Genomic DNA, 21,014 nt, shown 5'->3' with positions numbered 1-21,014 from the left:
GGCAGAGGCCCTAGACAAACCCATCACCCCTGATGAGGTGTTGGTTACCATTAGATCCCTACAGTCCGGGAAAACCCTGGGCACGGATGGCCTCCCGGGAGAGTTTTACAAGACATACAAGGAGGTCCTAGCACCAATATTACCTCAAGTGTTTAACAAAGCTTATGAGATGGGTACCTTCCCAGAAACCATGAGGGAAGCTGTTATTATCCCACTATTAAAGCCTGGAAAGGACGGTGTGGAGTGCGGCTAGTATAGGCCCCTCTCCATGTTAAACATAGATAACAAGATCCTAACGGCCCTGCTAGGGAAAAGACTGCGCAGAGTAATCCCCCTACTGATCCATCAGGATCAGATGGGTTATGTGCCTGGGCGCACCATTACAGAAAACCTGCGCAGGTTGCACCATGTCATATATAGCACTGAAAACAGGCAAGAGAAATACGAAGTGGCGTCCCTAGACGCCACTAAAGCCTTCGATTCAGTCCGGTGGAAATGGCTGTACACCACCATGACAAAAATGGGAAAAGGGCCACCCTTCTTAAAATGGACTCAACTCATAAACTCATATACACTAACCCCACAGCTAGAGTGTGCACGAATAAAACATATTCTGACAATGGGTCTCTCCACAGGGGCTCGCGACAGGGATGCCCGCTCTCCCCCATGCTATACATCATGGCTTTTGAGCCTGTAGCTGCTTACCTATGACAGGAATATGGGGATGGGGGCATAGTGATAGACGGTGTGATCCACCTCATCTCAATGTACGCCGATGACACACTTCTATACCTACATAACCCGGAACACCTGCTGCCATACATCCTAGAGACCCTAGATGGGTTCTATAGATATACGGGGATCCAGATTAATAAGGATAAGTCCTGCCTCTACCCTCTGGCTGCACTAAGCGGGGACGAAACCAGACCCCTCCCTACCATGGCCCTCCAATGGAGGACAACCTCCTTCAAATACTTGGGAATCACCATTCACCGCAACCCCAAAACTGAACACACCCTAAACACGGTAAGAGCCAAGGATACCATGGAGAAATCAATGGACTTCTGGGGCAAATTACCACTCTCAGTGGCAGGTAGGGCTGGACTTCTCAAAATGGTGGCGCTACCCCAGCTATTGCACAACTTTACCAATGTCCCATTCAACATCCCCCCTCAATTCTTCAGGGAAATAAACAAGCTTTGCAGACGGTTCCTTTGACAGGGAGGGAGGCACAGAGTGGCACTAGAGATACTACGGAGACCCTACGAAAGGGGAGGCATGAACATCCCCAACTTTGAACTATACTATCTGGTGAGTCAACTGAAACATGTAGTGAAGTGGATGGCGGACGAACCCACGACAGACACTCGACTCTTGCAACCGGCCATTCCCCAGATGCTACTCAGGGATTTACTCTGGGTCCCAACAGGCGTAATACAAAACAGCCCATATCTGGTTAAGCTGGGAAGCCAGCTCTAGAGACGGGCATGCAAGACAGCAAAGATAGACGACCCGTACTCCCCACAAATCCCCATAGCAGCAATCATGGCAAATAGACCGTGGGCGCAAAAGGAAATGCATAGTCAGTGGGAGCCTCATGCCGTGGCTACATTGGGGGACCTAATAAACGAACAGGGGAGTCTAACGTTCGCTGAGCTCAACGAGGCCACAGGACTGCCGACAGGGCAGTTTCTGCTCCATAGAGCAGTGGTGCAGAGGCTCGTGGACAGATGGCCAGAAGTTATGAATCCGGAAGCAGAACATGAGGTCATCGAAACCATACTAAACACAGCTGAGGGGGGACGTGAAACCTCACGGCTTTACAAAGCGCTACTGGACAGCACGACCAAGAATTAACTCAAATGCAAAGCGAAATGGGAAAACGAACTAGGCCTGGAATTTGAAGACAAGGAATGGGGAAATGTAACTCACTACCACAAAAAGGTCTCCAGGAATGCCCGCCTACAACTCATACAGTTTTACATCACCAACAGAGTATACCTCACACCAGAAGTCATCTCAAGGTTCAGGGGAGCTGGAGCCCAAGAATGTCCCAAATGTAACAAACCTATGGTAGGAATGACTCATATGTTCTGGGGATGTCGAATGATAAGGGTTTTCTGGACGTAGGCAGCTGCAAAAGTGGCAGAGGCAGGCATCGATATAGATGTGCAGACACCAGTAGCTTACATCTTGGGCAGATACAAAAGAAGCAGGAAAAACAAACCTCTAAATAAACTGAAGGATTTGATATACATAACGGCGAAAAGACGCATAGCTATGGGATGGAAAAGCACAAAGAGCCCAAGTATGGCACTGTGGTGGGGGGACCTCCTGAGGTGGGTGACAGCCAAAACAGGAGCATGGGGGAATGCATTGCAAGAACAGAGGCTGGACACCAGCGGAGACTTGAACCAATGGGTGGCGCTCACGGTACCATTACTCCACCCCAGAGAGGAAGACACCACCTCAGACGAAGTATATCCAGCCTCAGCTCGGAACCTGGTACAATTAGAACTGATGGACAAACAGTGGTCTTTGAGGGGAGGGGTTGGAGGGGAGGGTGGGGAATCACATGCGCGAATCATGAACAATACACTGATAATATTGTAAGTTTGGTTCAGACTGTTTAAAACTAATTTTAAAAAAATAAATAAATAAATGAGTGAAGCAGAGGACCCCCAGGGAGCCGGCCAAGAGGGGCAGGGGCCCCGCAAGCTAGAAAGACCCCACGCCAACAAGGTACACTGGCCCGATACGGAATTCGAAACCTCAGGCAATCCTCGAAGCTGTGGCCAAAATAGCTTCTGTGGATCGAGAAGCTAGACATGTACTTTAAAGCAACTGGCGAAACGGATGACAAAGTTAAAGTTGCAACCCTCATATACTCAGCTGGGTCGGAGGTTCACAGAATATTCAAGTCCCTTGCTCCCATCAACAAGTCCTACCAGGCTGCCAAGGATAGCCTCAAAGAACACTTCATGCCACTAGCCAGCCAAGACTTTGAGAGGTTCATCATGTGCAGTGAGAAACTGAAAGAGGAGGAATCCCTTAACCAGTTCTACGCAGGCTTCATCACCTGGCAAGTACATGTCATTTGGAAAATGAAGACGGTACGGTAAGAAACCAGTTAATACAGGGGTGCAGCTCAGGAGAACTGCGCCGACAGGTCCTACGTGAGCCTGGGTTGTCACTGGCCCGCATTCTAGAAATGGGGAGGTCATATGAACTGGCGGACAGCCACACCACCAAAATGGACGCTGCGATTCAATCACTAAAAGTGGAAGATGCATGCGTGATAGGGCGACTGCAAAATGCTGGCCCGTCGAGGCCGAGATTGGCCTCCAAGGAGATCTGAGACGCCGCTGCTGTGCCCTAACAGTGGTTATGACCTTCCACACGCAGGCAATGCCTGGCAATAGGGAGAGTATGCAGGCGCTGTGGAGCAGCGGGACATTTTGCAGGGATGTGTAAAGCCCCCTCAGCAGTCACCATTCCCAGAGGGCCCAGCAGAATGCCCAGTGACACACTGCAATGGCAGAAACAGGTGGCGATTGTTGAACAAGATATGCCGAGTCCGGACCTAGCAGAAGAGGAGGAGGAGGCAGAGATATTCTTTATCTCGAGTATAGACTTTCTCAAGAAGAAGAGGAGGCAGCCCATGTGCACAGTGGCCGTAGGTGGAAAGTGACACCTCTGCTTGTGGATACCGAGGCATCAGTATGTGTGCTAGGAACCCACCACTATGAGGAACAGTGAAAGCATGGGCCAAAATATTTTCATTTGGGGGGACTCAACCGTTACCTCTCAGAGGCACGTTCGTGACCAAAGTTGCTGATGAAGGAAAAGAAATTCGAGCAAAATTATTTGTCACAGACATCAGCATGCACTCCCTATTGAGCTGCGAAGCTGCAGAGACCCTCTGCATTGTACACTTTGCCTTCACTGTGTATGCCAAGGATATAAATGAGGTTTTTGAGAGGTTCACAACAGTGTTATGAGGTGTCTGCAAACTAAAGGGCGGGCCCATTAAGCTACACACAGATGAGAGCATACGTCCAACTGCACTTAAACATCGTCGAATACTGTTTCACCACTGACTACAGGTGGAGAGTGAATTACAAAACCTGGTGAACATGGACATCATAGAAAGGGTGGAGGGTCCCACCCCATGGGTGTCCCCCATCATTGTGGCAATCAAGCCGGAGCAACCCGGTACAGTCCGCATCTGTGTCGACATGAGACTTTCCAATCTAGCTATCAAGCGCGAGAGACACATCACACCGACACTTGATGACGCGGTGGGATTTACTACAAAGGGCAAGAGTATTTTCAAAACTAGACCTGTGGTCCAGGTATCATCAGCTGCAGCTACACCCGGACTCACGCTACATTGCTACCTTCACAACCCACCAAGGATTGTACCAGTACAAATGCTTACGTTTCGGTGTCTCCTCCGCAGCTGAAGTATGTAAAAATGTAATTCAGGGGGCTTTAGCTGGTCTCAAAGGGGTCATAAACCTAAGCGACGACATCCTGGTCTATGCCACGTCAGAAGCCGAACACATGGCTCGCCTCGAGAAAGCTCTAGAAAGGATTCAAAACCTTGGACTCACCATGCACCGCGAAAAAAGTGTGAGTTCCTGAAGGACAGCATTGAATTCTTTGGTTTTGTCTTCCATGAGAAAGGAATATCCGCAGACCCGCAGAAGATCAAAGACATTCAGGAGGCAAAACCACCACCAAACGTGTCGGGGGTCAGGAGTTTCCTAGGGATGGTTACGTACTGTGGTACGTTCATACCCAACCTGATGACCCTCTCCGAGCCTGTAAGAATGCTGAAAAGGAAAGACAAGACTTGGGAATGATCTGGCAAAGAACAAGAGGCCTTCGAGACCATCAAAAAGGCGCTCACGAGGAAAGAATCAATGGCATTCTCTGACCGTAGGAAGGAGTCTGAAATCATCGGAGACGCCAGCCCAGTCGGGTTGGGAGCAGTTCTGTCACAGCCGGATGCCCAAAGACCGATGAGGACGATTGCCTACGCCAGCAAGGCGCTCACCAGCATGGAACAACGATAATCCCAGATAGAGAGAGAAGCCCTGGCTGTCCTACGGGGATGCCGGCACTTTTGAATATGCATACTGGGGAAACCTGTCACTGTAGTCACTGTAGTGACTGATCATAAACCACTGCTCCCTATCATGGCGGGGTCATCATCTAAGCCACCCACCAGGATCGAACGTTGGATGCTGTCCCTGATTGAGTATGGGGTGGTGCTGACCTACAGACTGAGAGCCCACACTCCTGCAACACCCGAGAAGTGGAGGAGAACAAGAGGAAAAAGCACCTGTAGAAGTCGGAGATCATGTTAATCTGCTGGTAGGAGCAGCAAAACCTGTGGCTCTCACCATTCAGGAAGTGGAAGACACCCCGAGAGAGGATGAGTGCTTTCAGGTAATCCGGACGGCCATGATCAGTGGTGAGTGGAGAACTGTTCTATCTAATATCGCTCTCAGGAGCTGAGAGACACAGCAAGATCTGGAGCAGCTGCGGTGAGTCAGGCATGAACTGTCGGCAACGGACGACAGAGTGATTCTAAGAGGACACCAGATAGTGATTCCACACGCATTGGTGGAAAGAGTACTGGAGTTTGTATTTTGTATTTGTATTTGTAAAATTTGATATAGCGCTTTACACCAAAGTGCTATACATGAAACAACAGGAATACGTAAGAAGCAATATAACTGTGGCCACCAGGGAACAATTTGATGAAAGCAGGACTACGACCAAAGGTCTGGTTACCAGGTCTGGAAACAAAAGTGGATGGACACGTTGCCAACTGCGTTGTCAAGCAACCGCCCCAGCCAACAGAGAGCCGAGGATTGAATCCATGCCCCGGAGTGACCAACCGTGGGACATCATCCGCGGCAACTTCGGGTCCACAGGAAGAGGGATGCAGTTCCTCGTAATGATAGACCAATGGTCCAGCTACCCAGAGGTAGAGCTGGTGGAGTCCACATCATGTGATCATGTCATACAAGTCATAGAGAAAATATTTCCTATATATGGCTTCCCCAGGGTTATCTGCTTGGACAATGGACTGCCATTTCATGGGGGAAACTTCACGGAATCCGTGGCGGACTGTGGAATCACACTCAGGAGAGTCACATCAGCATGGCCTAGGGCCAATGGAGAAGCCGAAAGCATAATGCAAACACTGAATAAAGTATTCTGCATAGCCCCAGACCAGGGAAACGAGCTGAAGAGAACTCTTTACAAATTCCTAAGAGAATACAGAGCCACACCTCACCAATATACGGCGTGCCCCCAGCAGAGGCGCTCTTCCAGAGGTGCCCACGAGGTCTCATCCTGGAGGAAGAGGGTCGGTCTCCAGGTATCATTGATGATGATAAGACGTCTGAAGATCAAAGAACTCATAATGAGGGGAAAAACATTCAACGGCACCTTAAACCACCGGACATAGGGGTGGGTGACACTGTACTGGTGTGAAATCGTCCCCCCGAAGGTAAGTTATCCCTCACCTATGAGCCTTCTCCCATGGGAGTGGTCCAAGTCAAAGGCTCAATGATGACCTCCGCCGATCAAAGGGGGACAGTGACTCAGAACTCCAGTTTCTTTTGAAAGTTGGGAGGAAGAGAGAGGCTGAGAGAACGAGCGGGAGAAAGTTCCCTGGCCCGAACCACAAGCGTGGAGTGAACAACCAGAATGGAGTGCAGAAGATGCAGAGCCCACACCAAGGGGGGCTGAAGGAGAGGCCAGGGAGGTGCCGGCAGGAAAAAGATACCCCCGCTGAGAGGGCAGGAAATGCCCAGTGCAATTCCGAGAATACATAATGGGTGACCAGGCCTTAAAGGACAAAATCACCTACTATTGCCAATGTTGGGCCCATCATAGTTTGGTATGTTATCATGTTTAGCCTGTCCTGTTGACATTGACTATGTCTGAAAGGTTACACAGACAGTGCGCGCCGGGAGCCGAGAAGAGGAGTTCTGTGTCTGCGTCCCTCATTTCAGGTACTGGGGCAAGGCCTTCTCACGGAGTCCCGGGGCAATTATAACTATCACAGAAGAGATGATCTATCCACCATTATTGTTCCGCCACATTTTTTCCTAGAACGCTTTCACCCATTCTAGTCATTTCCAATATTGCATCTCACTGTCCTTTTTCATTCCTGGCCGGAACGCCGATCATTGTGTTACAACTCATGCACTTCCTTGCTTCTTTGTGTTAGGCGCTGTTACTCTTTTGTGTCCCTCCGCTCTGTCCTTAGGCCTATTGCCTTCCTGCTTTGCCCTTACAACTCCGTACCTATCTTCACCGCCCCCTCCTCGCTCGTCCTTCGCAGCTTCCCCTGTTTCCTTGTGCTGCAGTCCTCACTCTTGGTCTCCGCTAGCACTCGTCTCTCTCTGTGGCCGGGCTATGTTATCCTGCTCTTTCCATCGCCTGTTCCACGAACTGCTGCAGCCTTGCTTTCCTTGTACCACCCTTGTTTTCTCCCCGTTAGACTCTCCTTATTTTTCTGAGCTTGCACACGCATGGTTATCTGGACTAGTGGGACTCTGTTACTATATTGCTTATCTATTTGAGGAGAAAATCTGCTACCATTTAAAGACCAGCAAACCCGATGATCCACTATCCATCCTGCACGACTCAGAAGTTTTTTTTTGCCATTTCGCTTTTTCCCTTCATCCTGGCTTATTCCAGGAAGAGGATCTCTTGCCTTTGCTGGTTTATTAGCGGGCACAGTGGCTACTTCCTGGGGTCAGCAGTAACTCTTCAAGGAGAGAAGATCCACGAGAAAGAAGCCAACATCCACGCAGTCAGAGGAGGATTCTGTTTATTCATCTGAAGAAGAATCTGGTGAGGAAATACCTACAACCCATGACAGTTTGCAGCACCTATGATGGCTGTGGCATTACAGGTCCAGGAACTAATTGCTGCCTTTCAGGGGCTGTCATTAGAAGTTCAGGGTCTGAAGGCTGTGAAAGCCCTATTAAGGCAGCTGGTTGCTGCCAGAGAGGACCGAATGCCGGATCTTCCTCCCATGGAACTTGCATCTGGCAAATGTTATGGTTCCCCTAAGAAGATCAAGGAGTTTATTGACGCCTGCATAATCCATTTCACCTTTCGCACCTCCACCAATGTCACGGACCAGGCCCGGGTAGGGTTCATGGTGTCCAACATGGTTGGAAATGCCCTGGCATGGGCAACTCCTTTGGTCATATCGACCAATCTGGTCCTACAGGACTATCAGGCCTTTCTTACTCTTTTGAAACAAACCTTTGAGAGAGCAGAGACAATTTTACAGCCTGTGAATCGCTTCTTGACATTTGCCAGGGATCGGTCGGATCTTATGGCCTACAGCAGTAATGTCAAGCGAACAGCATCAGAAGCTGGTTGGCCCAAAGAAGAACAATTTTCCATCTTAAGGAGGGGTCTTCATGAAGACCTCAAGGATGAACTGGCTCGCACCACCCGACCAGCTACACTTTCTGGCAATTTCGTTTGTTCTTCAAATCGATGATCACTTGAATGAAAGAAGGGTGGAACGTAAGAAGCACCAGAGTAAGCCTTACACAGCTTCTCCTCCATTTCCCCCTCACAAATCTCCCTGAGAGGTCTCCAAGGAAGAACCCATGCAGAACATTTCAGCCAGAGGTCCTCTATCAGTTTCAGAGAGACAGCGGATAAGGGATCTGGGCCATTGTATGTATTGGGGTTCAGAAAATCATCTGCTCTGAGACTGTCCCAAAGTTCCCCAGAGGAAACCAGGAAACAACAGACCCTGGTCCTAGTGGGGACTTCAGACCAGGGTGTCAGGAAATGTCCCTTAATAGCCACACAGACCAGCTTTGTCAAACAAGAAACACACATATTGGTTGTACGCATCTGACTGCACCTGCCAGACAAGGCCATTGAGGCACTGGCTGTATTTGACAGTGGAGCTGCGGGGAACTTCACAGATGTCGTCTGGGCCAAGAAAAAAGGTATTCCTCGACAACAGCGAGTGGAAGATTGGAGCTGGGCACATTGGGAGTGAGCTAGGAGTGTTGTCTCGCTGTCGGCCACCCCCTTTCACTTTTGCTGGAGAGAGTAAGTATTGTGTTGATTTGCTTTGCTGTTTATAACATGGATAGCGAAAAGCATATTTTCTATGGCAAGGTAAACAAAGCTTACTTCCTATTGGCTCCCCAACAAACTTTATTCATTTCTCTGATGGATTGAGTGAGAGCCGCTGCCGGACCCGGAAAACATTCATAAGCGGCTCTGCGCATGCACATTGGGAGTGCGCTAGGGGTGCTGTCCCACTGTCCCGCGGTAGATCGGTCAAGGTAAAGGAGGTTGGTCTCTTTTATCTCAACGGACGAAGGTGCAGTGGTTCATAAATCGTACTAAGGTATCCCAGTGCCTATTCATTTATTTATTTATTGGGACCGGTTAACAGAGGTGTCTCCTATTTGGTATATGCATGAGCTATTTCTACCAGTTACAAGCCAACTGATAGCTGGTTTGCAGCAATAATTGCAATTAGCATATGCCAAAGGTCGTTTTTTGCATGTTTGTGGAGGCCATACACAGCAGTATAGTTTGTTGCGTCGGGCGGGGGGGGCTTGGAGTCGGACTAAGCCTGCCTCCTGCGCCAGTCGGGTGTTCCCTTTGAGCACAGACTATTTTTCTCTGTTGTTCTAATAAGTGGAGCCTTAATGGTTTATGACCTAAGGAGTGGAAAGCAAAAAAATAATCCAACAATGTCAGCCGTGAAGGGCATTTGTTTCTCTGTTACGGATAAAGTACAGTCAAAATTAACTACTTTTCTAACTGCGGCTCCAAATCCTTCTGCAAGCAACCTTTCAGTCTGTGGTATCTTGACACAGGAGGGCTCTGCAAGATGGACAATGGTGCAGGTGATGGTAGGATCCACCCATTCTGAGCCTCAACCTGTCATATAGCCCTTAGTTCATACCTCTGAATCCTTGACCATCTTGGCCATGGAGACATACGCACCTTTGTAAAACTGTAATGATTTTTTAGGTGTGGAGGGCTCTTTGGATGTATTACAGACTTCGGTCTCACTGGAACACATTGATCCTGAGGACTTCATTGATTCTCGGGGTAAAGACCTCATTTCTGATGTGTCGATTTTGGCTCCAGTAATCGCCCAAGAATTAACGAAAAGAGTGCACCTGTCTCTTTACCCGTGCCCAGTTTCTTCTCTCTCTTGGGACGGGAAGGACAATGTACAACTGCATAGAATATAGTCCCTTCACCCATTGGAATCCTCACCGTTATTATTTGACAAATCTTTTCAGATGGCAGAGGGGCAAGGGGTGGACAGACAGGTAAATAATTTGCCAATGACTGTGGGTAGTGCATTGGTTGATTCCCTGGAGGTAAATGGCGGGGCACCTGCCCAGTTGAATGACTCCCACCCTGATCCTGTCAATTATCAAATAGGGGAAGATATTGTGGATTTGTTTTAATTTCCAGTGCTGTTCAAAATACTAAATTCAATGTACAGAGGCAAAGATGAATTTATTGGAGGGCTTCATATCTGCAATTATATCAAAGTTCACGAAGTTAAAAGAACCTCAAAATGAGGATACTGACATGTTGCTAATAGAGGCAATTAATAGATAGAATATTTTTTATTCTGACATGTTTAAACATATGGTGGATGTTGTTGGTAAGGTGGAACACTTTAAGAAATTGGCAGCTAATGATGTAGTGTCATCACAATCCGCCCCCATAAATGTATCAGATGCTGAGGTTTCTACCATAAAAGAATCTCCTGACCCTTTGGTCCTCCAGCCCCAGGCGGTCACAGAAGGGGGAAGAAGAGGATCCACAATATAGTAGCTTGAATTCTGTTTACTTTGAGGGGAGGGGCAATCTACAAATCATAAGAATATTCCTAAACAATCTGGGAAAAGCTAGAGGATGTTTTTACAGGGTTTGAATATCGAGTCAAATTTGACACCAAAAAGAATAAAGGTAATTACACTGAACAAGGTAGATGCTAGTTTTCTCAATATTAAGTGCAACATAAATACAGAGAGCCCGGTTTGTAATGTCCAAGATTTGGCATCTAAGCTTACTAAAGCCAAAATTAAACAGAAACATTTGATGCCTGTTTATGATAATAGTGCTGCTACATCTGCCTCGAAAGCAACTTTGAAACCTAATGACTCCATGAATTCTAGTCTACTGACTATACATTCGCGGAGGGGGGGCGGGAGGGGTGGGCGGTCAGATGAAATTCACAAAAATAGGGGGTTAGACAATAAGGTTTGTCATGAGACTATAATTCACCCTGAACCCACAGACATGGTCATAGCTGTGAGGGAGTCACAGCACCTTTTTTATTTATCCTACATTGAATGTGGCTCCCCCCAAGAAAAGTCTGTACCCTATGTGTCTTACCTTAGAGGAAAAAAGATCTCCAATGTCCAAACAGTTGGAATACTGTGACATTGATGCCCCAGGAATTCCTCTGGGACCCTCACAACACTAAAAATACCTTTTATTTTGCCTAAGATTACACAAAGTGTTGTGGGGATCCGGGGGGATCAGGGACAAACCAAAAATAATATAGCACCTGTGGATGATTTGTACCATCTGGTAGTGGAACGGAAGTTCAAATTAAACAGTCCCTATCCACTCACTAGACAATATATCTTAGCTTTGTTGAGAGAATCACCCAAACTGGCAACAATGTTGTCCTCGGATATAGCCTGTGTTGAATGTTTCAACAGTGCAAGAGGGCATAGGGTAAAGGTGGGCTTCTCATCTACAATGATTAGAGATATTATTTTGTCGGAATCATAACTTTTCAGTCAGATGGGGTACGACATTGGTGGGATTTACGATATTGTGGCACAAGCTGGCCCTTCGGGCGCAGCTCTCGAGAATTCTCAGCCTATTTATCGAGAACCTTTGGTAATAAATGTGAAGAACAGTAATAACAATGAGAGATACCTTCAGGCCAGTGCACAATTGACTGCCACTAATGTGAGATCAGTATTTTATGACTGGTTGCAGATAGTCAATGCTTTGCATACAGAAAGCAGACAACTTATTAATTGAAGCAAAACCTGTAAAGCTAACCTGAGGATACTCTCTTGGAATATGCATGATTTTTCACATTTGTCTGAGAAAAATGATTTGTGGGCCAATTATGATTTGATTTTTCTACAAGAGACATGGATTCTCGATGAACCAATCTTGGATGGTTTTACCATATGTTTTACCCCGGCCTCCAGAGGTCTGAAGGGTCGTCCATTTGGAGGGCTTCTTTGCACTTTGAATATACTGATAGGTATCACTATGGAGAAGCTTAGTATCAAGCAGGTCGATATATTAGCTGTTAAATCATAATGGTGGGATATACAGAGCTCAATTTATAGATTGTGTGTGATCTTGAATGTTTATTTTAATCCAGCAACTAAAAACTTTTACAAATAATATAATTGACATTTTAACAGCTGATATTCCTGAGGAAGGTGCTTCCGTAATTGTGTTGGGTGATTTTAACAGCGAGTGTCTGGTAAAGAACTTTACAATCGTATTGGCAGACAAAATTGCTCTAAATTCCTGAAGGGAAGGTGAGTTCACATTAGAGATGACTTGAACAGGTGGAACATGCTTATCACCAATGGTAATGTTCCCCCTGGGTATATGTGGTCCATTAGTTGGATATATTCGACCTTGGACTACATTTTTGTTTCCCAAGATATATTTCCACTATGTGAGGCTATGCAAATTCAGCATCATATTTTGGGGAGTGACCATAGCTCCTTGGCTTTGAAACTAGCTTTAGATATATGTGCCCTGTCACCAAATACAATTCCTTTGACAGTGGAAATTAGAGAACGTAACCATGACGTCCTGTGGAGGCCATCCCTTTTGAAGAAGTTAAATTGCTCACTAGAAGCGGATTTACTGAAGGCAGGCTTCTCCAACATGTCACCCGCTGATTATGTCCCTATATTGAAAAATCTTTTACAGAGTCTCGCCTTGTTTACAATTTTTAGAGTGGATGGTCTAAAAAAACAAATCTTCACAAATTTCTCAAAATGACACAAAAAAAGGAATTAAGAAGATTGGTTAGGGTGCTTGAAAAATATGGTCAAGTAAGCATTCCTATGGTCAGAAAAGCTAAAGAGCAATGTAGAAATTGGTCAAAGGCTCACAGAATGCTGAAAAATCAAAAGGATGCAGAAGTGACGTTAGACATTATGCAGCGCCAAAACAGTTCCATGTTTTGGTCACTGCCTAGAACACTGTATTCCCAAGTCTGCTTACAATTGCACCTGATTTCTCAGGTAGTGTGGCAACACCATTTTACTGCATTTTATTCAGCACCAATTGGTGGCGAGCAGGTTCATGCTGATATACACAAGTTCTCGGAGGATTCAGTGGTGTTGAATTGTCTAGATATTGCTGAGAATTTGGTTCAATGTGCGATTATGAAATCTAAGTGCACAAATGCTCTGAGCCACGACACCCGATCGAATGCCACCCTGAAATCCTCACCTGAACTATGGGTCAACATTTTGCACCATCTGTTTACAAATGTGATGCATTTGCACTTCATACCATCTTCTTGGACTGAGTCCACCCTGATATTAATCCATCAGAAAGGGAATAGAGAAGATCCTAATAACTATAGGACTATATTATTGATGCTTTTCAATCAAGTTTTAAAAAGGGGGTCAGTACTTTGGTAAATTGTTTGATGATTCATTTATTGGCCGAACAAGAAAGGTTGGTAAAGAGAGAACTGTATGTCGCATTCCTGGACATAACAAAAGATTTTGATTATGTAAAGTGAACAATGTTATGGGAAGAATGTGCTAATATGGGGTGTCCTGGTGTGTTATTAAACATGTGGATAGCCCTTCATACAAATACGAGACTTAGAGTCAGACTTGACCAGAAGGACAAATTGGACTGCTTCTTCCCAGGACTGCGACAATGATGTGTTTTATTTTTTTAAATTTTTTTAATTTAAATTCAGCATGTCATGATAGTGCAGATACAATTAATTCATAAGCAACTTACACTCAGCATTTCGTTTTCCCAGTTTCTAGTCTAAAGCATTACTGTTTGTCACAAGATTATTCTTTAGACAAGTAGGCTCTGAATTTGCACCAGATATCCTTTGGTTTGGACTCATAGGGCAGTCTTAGGATATACTAGTCCTCACAATCATTGATCCATGTTAAATCGTTAAGCCACTCAGTAAAATTAGGTGGGCTACAAGATTTCCATTTTTTCAATATACACTTCTTTTCACCACACAGCCAATATTTAGGAGGGCTCTCAGTTTTTGAGCCACAGTCCCTTGCCACAGTCCAAACATAGCAGATATAAGAGTTACAGACATGTGTCTGCCTGTAATACCAGTGCAGAATAGATTGACTCCCAGTATTGTCCCAAAACAGGACAGTTTCACAGCATGTGCAGTGTACCTGCATCAGGTGACCCGCACCTCAGGCATTGCCCGTTACAATCTGGATATACTGTTTTGAGTTTGAGGGGCGTGTAGTGTAACATATGCAATATTTTATATTGAACCAAGTTTTAACGCATATTCATAGACACCTCTGTGGTAAATGTACACATTGCGGTCCATTGTATATCTGACACTGTTAGGTTTAGCTCAGCATTCCATTTTCCCTGTGACCGGTCCAGTCCCCTAGGGGTCGTATTCAGGATCTCCTTATATAAGGTAGACAATGCATGGCGACATCCCACAGAACTGGCAATATATGACAGTAGTATGGTTTTGGGGGGTTATTTTGGGTAATCCAGCCATTTATTGCATAATGCAGCTCAAATTCTGTAAAAGTGTAGTACATCTACTACAGTGTCAGACTCTGCCGCGATCTCTGAAGGTAAGCCACAAGGCTGCCCCATTCTCTCATGAGCATCCTCTACTCAACGAGATTCTTCCCGTATAAAGTGCAGCCCCCTGCATTATTCTTGAATCTACTGCTGCCACTTTTGCAAGCGCGTTTTATTGAGCTAATCCACCGCAGAATCCGCGTTCATATTTATTTATTTATTTCAATTTTTGTAACGCACCAACATGCCCGTAGGCCTCAGGGTGCACACAAAGACAAGACATAGACAGACAAGCACAAGAGGCAATATCGGAGGACAGAGACAATGAGTTATTCCAGGTTGAAGAAGTGAGTTTTTATGGCGCATTTGAATACAGTATAGCTCTGGATCTGCCGTATCTGGGTTGGTAGTGTATTCCAAAGAAGGGGGCCCTGTGCATCAAGAGTGGGGCCTCCCAATTTGGCTGTCCTAAATTTGGGGTGTTTGAGGACGACCACAGTAGATGAGCAAAGATGTCTCTCGTTAGGCTTGGCACTAATACGGGCAGACAGGTATGTTGGATTGCTGAGACTAAGACATTTGTGGGTCGTGGTAAGCACCTTGTGTGTTATACGATGTTTGACCAGGAGCCAATGAAGTCTTTTCCTAAATGTGGAGATGTGTGCTCGACGAGACTTATTAAAGATATTGTGCACCGTCTTGTTCTGAGCCACTTGTAAAGATTGGATGTTAGAGGCAGCAGTGCCGGCTAGAAGACTATTGCAATAGTCTAATCTAGAATGAATCAGTGCCGTGGACAAGAGGGCACAGTTCTCAGTTTGACGCCACCAGCAAACTACGAGGTTTGCTACACGCCAAGATGGCCACCGCATCTGATGCATAGCTGTATCGCTTCATGCCACAATTGAATCAGCTCTGATTGGCTACTTGTCTCATAAGAGCCAATCACGAATCGCCGGTAGGCAAAGCCGACCTAAGCAACGAAGACCTGCAACCAAGGCTTATCACCTGTCTGACCCTGTCCGACCGTAACAACAAGGAGAAATCTGCAATACTGTTCGTACTTGCTTCAAGGTGCATCCTCTTATGTGGGTAAGCCTCTCATCATCACGTTACCTTCTACTCTCCCATGTCGACATCTTGAGCCTAACCTGCAGTGACACTGTAACTCGATTTGCACCTTAATTCTGACTCTCTGTGCATATTTCTTTGTCGATTAACAATGCCTACATCTTGTTAGCACACTTATATTGTTCAACACGTAGCACGTGCTTGCCTTCATTTTTATCGCTACCAGCATTTGATCTGTACTAGATGTAGCTACCTCTATTACTTTATGTATCGTAAATCTCAATACTCTCTGGACTGATTGCTGCCTATTTTTATCACTCCGAACCCTCTGATACCGTGATCCATCTCAACCCCGTACCGTCAGGTCTAGTCAACCCTAGTTATGTTAACCCTTGCAATTTCCACTTTCGTTTGAACTGATCAGATCATTGGGCATGCCCTCGATTCATTGAACTTTTGCAGTGTTGCTTGACATTCTCAGCTGCTTATGATAGGTGCTGTTATTATCACATTACGCCTCTCCATACTTCTTCGAAACGATCAGACCTGCCTTTCTCGATGTAACAAGTACTACTGCAATTGCTGTTATATTCTGTGGCTCCTACATGCACTAATGAATTTAGCGGCACATAGCCTGTACTGTTGCATTATTTTCATACAATACCTGTAATAACCTCTATGAAGCACCCCCTTAATTTGTTAATGCTAACAATGTCCTATCACAATTTTTACAGACAGCACAGTAATACACCGTGCATCATGACCACAGTCTGATTAGCGCTCTATCCAATCCCCAGTAAACGAACTGCGGTTTTCTGTGACAGCATCTAACATAGTATGTATGCTATTAAGCCTGTCACTGCTAGTCAATGGTTTCAATCAACATTAAGCCTCCTCTAAGCCATTGCGATCGACGTTCCCATGTTAGAGATGATACATTCCTCTCAGAACATGAATCTATCCCTATCCGCCACGATTAAACATACCGAATTTCTCCCGCTGCTGATACTCAACCGTCTCGAGTCACAGGTTAAACCAAGCCTGTTCCTCCCAAACCTAGAACTAGGCTCTAGCAACCATCACTTTAACCTAACCAGACAAACCAACTTATTAGACACTCCTACTCCCTCCCAATGGATTAAGTTATTCGCCACTAAACCAACAGCGAATCAACCCTGCCGCGGTGACCTCAGAAATGAGAGACTAGACTCTAGACTCTCCAGACAATCATCAGCATTGAGATCAGGCTCTATACCTACCAGGCATTCATTTTCAGTGGATTTACCTCAAGAGAAACTCTGCATACCACTTTTTTCCAACAAATCTACACCTAACTCCATTTTGCCAGTGCAACTTGCCCACGCCACACCTAACACACTCCAGATCAAAAAAGATTTCAAGAACTCAGAGAAGGTCCGCACAACCTCACCCCAGGATACAAATCCTTACATCAAGGGCGCTTCAATAAACACAAGATCCATTATTGCGCATACTACAGATATAGCAGACATTATTAACAAGGGAGATCTGGACTTCCTTGCTATATCAGAGACTTGGCTGCATGCCGCTGCAGTACCCTCACTCCTGTTGGCCATATCTGACTCCTACACCATTGTCGGAGCAGATAGAGAAACGTCAAAAGGAGGAGGGATTGCTTTCATCGCTAAGGCAAGCCTTGCGCTAAGAGTAACTACTGCCCCCACAGTAAAATCATGCAAACTCCTCACAGTTAAAATAGCCTTCTCCAAAGTCAGTACTTTAACTATCCACCTAATATAGAGACCTCCTGGCCCCCCATTGTGTCCTTCGAGGAGGACATTATCACGATACTTTCGGACAAGACCAAACCCACCTCACACATTTTATTGCTTGGTGACTTTAATTTAGGATTCTTGGACCCTAACAACCATTCAGCTAAACTGCTTGCTGAGTCACTAGCAGAACTAGACTTCACACAAAGAGTCGTCCAACCTACCCATGAGAAAGGGAGAACATTAGATTGGGTGGCTGACCTCAATTGCGAAAACCTCCATCACAGCCATCGAACCCTTGCCCTGGACAGATCACTTCCTAATCTCCTTCACTATCTGCGCTAATTGGCCAGCCAACAAACCCAAAATAAAGGCCCCACCTCTCCTTACGAGAAATAAATGAAATATCACTACTGACAAGCTGCTGCCTATCTTGCTCCCGACCGTGAACTCACCTAATTCGCAAGACCCAGCAGAACTCGTCGATCTTTATAATAACATCATGACCCAAGCTTTATACTCCATTGCCCCACTTAAACTTCGAAACAGCAAACCTAAAGCACACCTTAATACTTGGGTTACCCCTCAGCTGAAAGCCCTAAAACCCGAAAAAAAGAAAATGGAAGCCAATTGGAAAAACGTACCCTCAAAAGAAAACAAAGATAAGGTGATTGAAATATCCACGAACTACAAAGCTGAGATCATCCGCACTAAACAAGAAACCTATAATGAAAGGATGCAGCTGGCCAGCTCTAGTACAAATGGAACTATTTGCTATCCTCAGAGAGCTAGAATCACCTATTGCCCCTGACGATTCTTGCCCAAAAAACAAAAAATGATGTACAGACATCCCAAATGCTCTTTCCAACAAAATTGTCACCCTCCCAAAAAAATAGCAACCAAAAGACTAAACCTCTCTAATTCAGAGACCTGCCAGAGACCGCAAATAAAACATGGCCCTCACGTATCTCCAAGAATTAAAATTTGTTCAAGTCACTTCTGATGAAGTTAAAAAAAATCATCTCAAACCCTCGAGATGCCAAGGTGACCTATGCCCGCCCCAAATCATCAAAGAAGCAGCCAGAGACCTTGCCCCTTTCATTACTAAATTAATAAATGCTTCATTTAGGACTTGCCAAGTACCAACTAACCTCAAGAAGGCATGGGTTCTGCCTTTACTTAAGAAAGCAACCCTCGACCCTACTATCCCAATGAATTATAGGCCTATAACGACTGTACCGCTCTTACTTAAAATAATCGAGGACAGGTCAATTTCAAATTACTCTCCATTATGCATAAATGTCTTAACAATGCTGATCCACAGTACCTAAGTGAGAAAATCATCAAAAAAACATCATCCCGACTAACCAGGTCCACCAACACCTTTTGCATCACAGTTCCACGGTTCAACCTGAAAAAAGCTGGAGGCAATAGCTTCCCTGTGCAAGCTGCCCAAGCATGGAACGCCCTACCCATTCATCTACGTACCGATCAGTCCCTCCAAAGCTTTAGGACCAACACTAAAAAGTGGCTATCCACAAATGACATTCCTGCCCGGAATATTTAAAGTTTCCGAGTCCTCTAGCACTCTCTCCTGATCACGCACTTGTCCCTGGACCTCTGTAATTCCTCACTGTTAATGTGTTATTGCCACTTCCCTTGACTTGCCTCTGCTTTTAGCCTACATTTGCTTCTCTCTGTATATATTGTATGTTCCTATTTGCCTGTGCCTTGACTTTAATGTATGTATTAATTGCGATTCTAAGCTGTCTTGTAATGTGCCCAGATACCTTAGAGTGTGGCGCGCTTTATAAATCAATAAAACAAACAAACAAACATCCGTCGAGGTAATCAAATTCTTGTTTTTGCAGCTGTCTAGTGATATAAACTCACCCTCTGCAAATAAGTGCCCAATTATTCGGTATCCCTGAGATTCCCATCGCAGTTTAATTGCAAAGTCACTTAAGGGCGGTGAAAGGGGAAAGTGCCATAATGGGAGCCAAGAGTAGTAAAGGGTCTCTATCTTCAATTTAATAAATATTTGCTTCCACGCCTCCAGTGTGGACAGCACCTGGTCCAATTGCCAATCGTCTTGGTATGATCTGTTAATGTCATCAACTCCGACCCGCCAACTACTTTCTTTCTAATTTAATGTGCTGTGGGGCTGCATCAACATTGTACCAGTGGGTAGTATGCTGAGATTGGGCCGCCAGCCAGTTCACTTCCATATTGGGCCTGGTGAATCCCCCCAATGTGTATGATAGTGCCATATCCAACCACTTTTTTCGTATCACTCCTGCGTGCCACAAAAACTGGGACGTTTGCATGGAGATTAGAAATAAATTTTTCCCCCGGCCAAGTGGGAACATTCACAAATCTATTTGTTTATTGTGTATACAGCATCTTGGGTACCAATATCATTTGTTTTAAGGCCATTGTTCCCGCTAAGGGCTTGGGTATACGGGACCAGGTAGTTATTGTAGCATCTGCATATTTTTGCAGGGAAATGTAGTTGTCCACAATGAGGGCTTCTTTAGCTCTAGACACTGTCACCCCCAAATATTTCAACCTCTCAGGGGCCCAATTTAATTGGGCTTGTACTTGGGGTCGGGGAGTATTGTCTGTCAGGGGAAATATTTCAGACTTACTGTAATTTACAGTGAATCCGGCGTAAGCTCCGATCCGGGTTATGTTATGCGTTATTTGGTCCAAATTGTGTTGTGGGTCTCTAACATATAGTAATACGTCATCTGCGAAGAGTGAGATAAGTTCTGCAGTGCCTATTATTCAATACATCTGTTACGGTGGCAAGAGCATATCAGGACCTCCGTGGGTTCTATAGTCAAGGTAAACAACAAGGGTGACAGAGGGCACCCCTGTCGGGTTCCTCTACCAAGTTCAAATGGAGCAGATTGGGTACCATTTGTGCGGACAGCTGCCATAGGTTTTGTATATAGTAATTTAATGTAACCAATAAAAGTGTCCCCCAGCCCACATTTCTCCAGAACTGTGAATAGAAAAAGTCATGAGACCATATCAAATGCCTTTTGTGCATCTATGGCTACTGCCACCACATTTGCTTCTGGGGATATACGTGCCATAATGTTAAATAAACGCCTCAGGTTAAGGGATGTTGCTCTGCCTGCAATAAACCCTGCCTGGTCTTGATGGATCAAAGCAGGCACTAGGGGGAGCAGTCTGATGGCTAGGGCTTTAGCGTACATTTTGGTATCAACATTCATTAATGGTAGCGGCCTGTAAGAGCCACATTCATTATTTGGTTTCCCGGGTTTCAGCAGAACTATCACTATGGCTTCACGT

This window comes from Ambystoma mexicanum, chromosome 2q, assembly GCF_040938575.1.
Source record: "Ambystoma mexicanum isolate Mex_15411 chromosome 2q, UKY_AmexF1_1, whole genome shotgun sequence".
Classification (NCBI taxonomy): Eukaryota; Metazoa; Chordata; class Amphibia; order Caudata; family Ambystomatidae; genus Ambystoma; species Ambystoma mexicanum.
The sequence above is the reverse complement of the archived record's forward strand: the minus strand, read 5'-3'. Positions refer to the sequence as shown.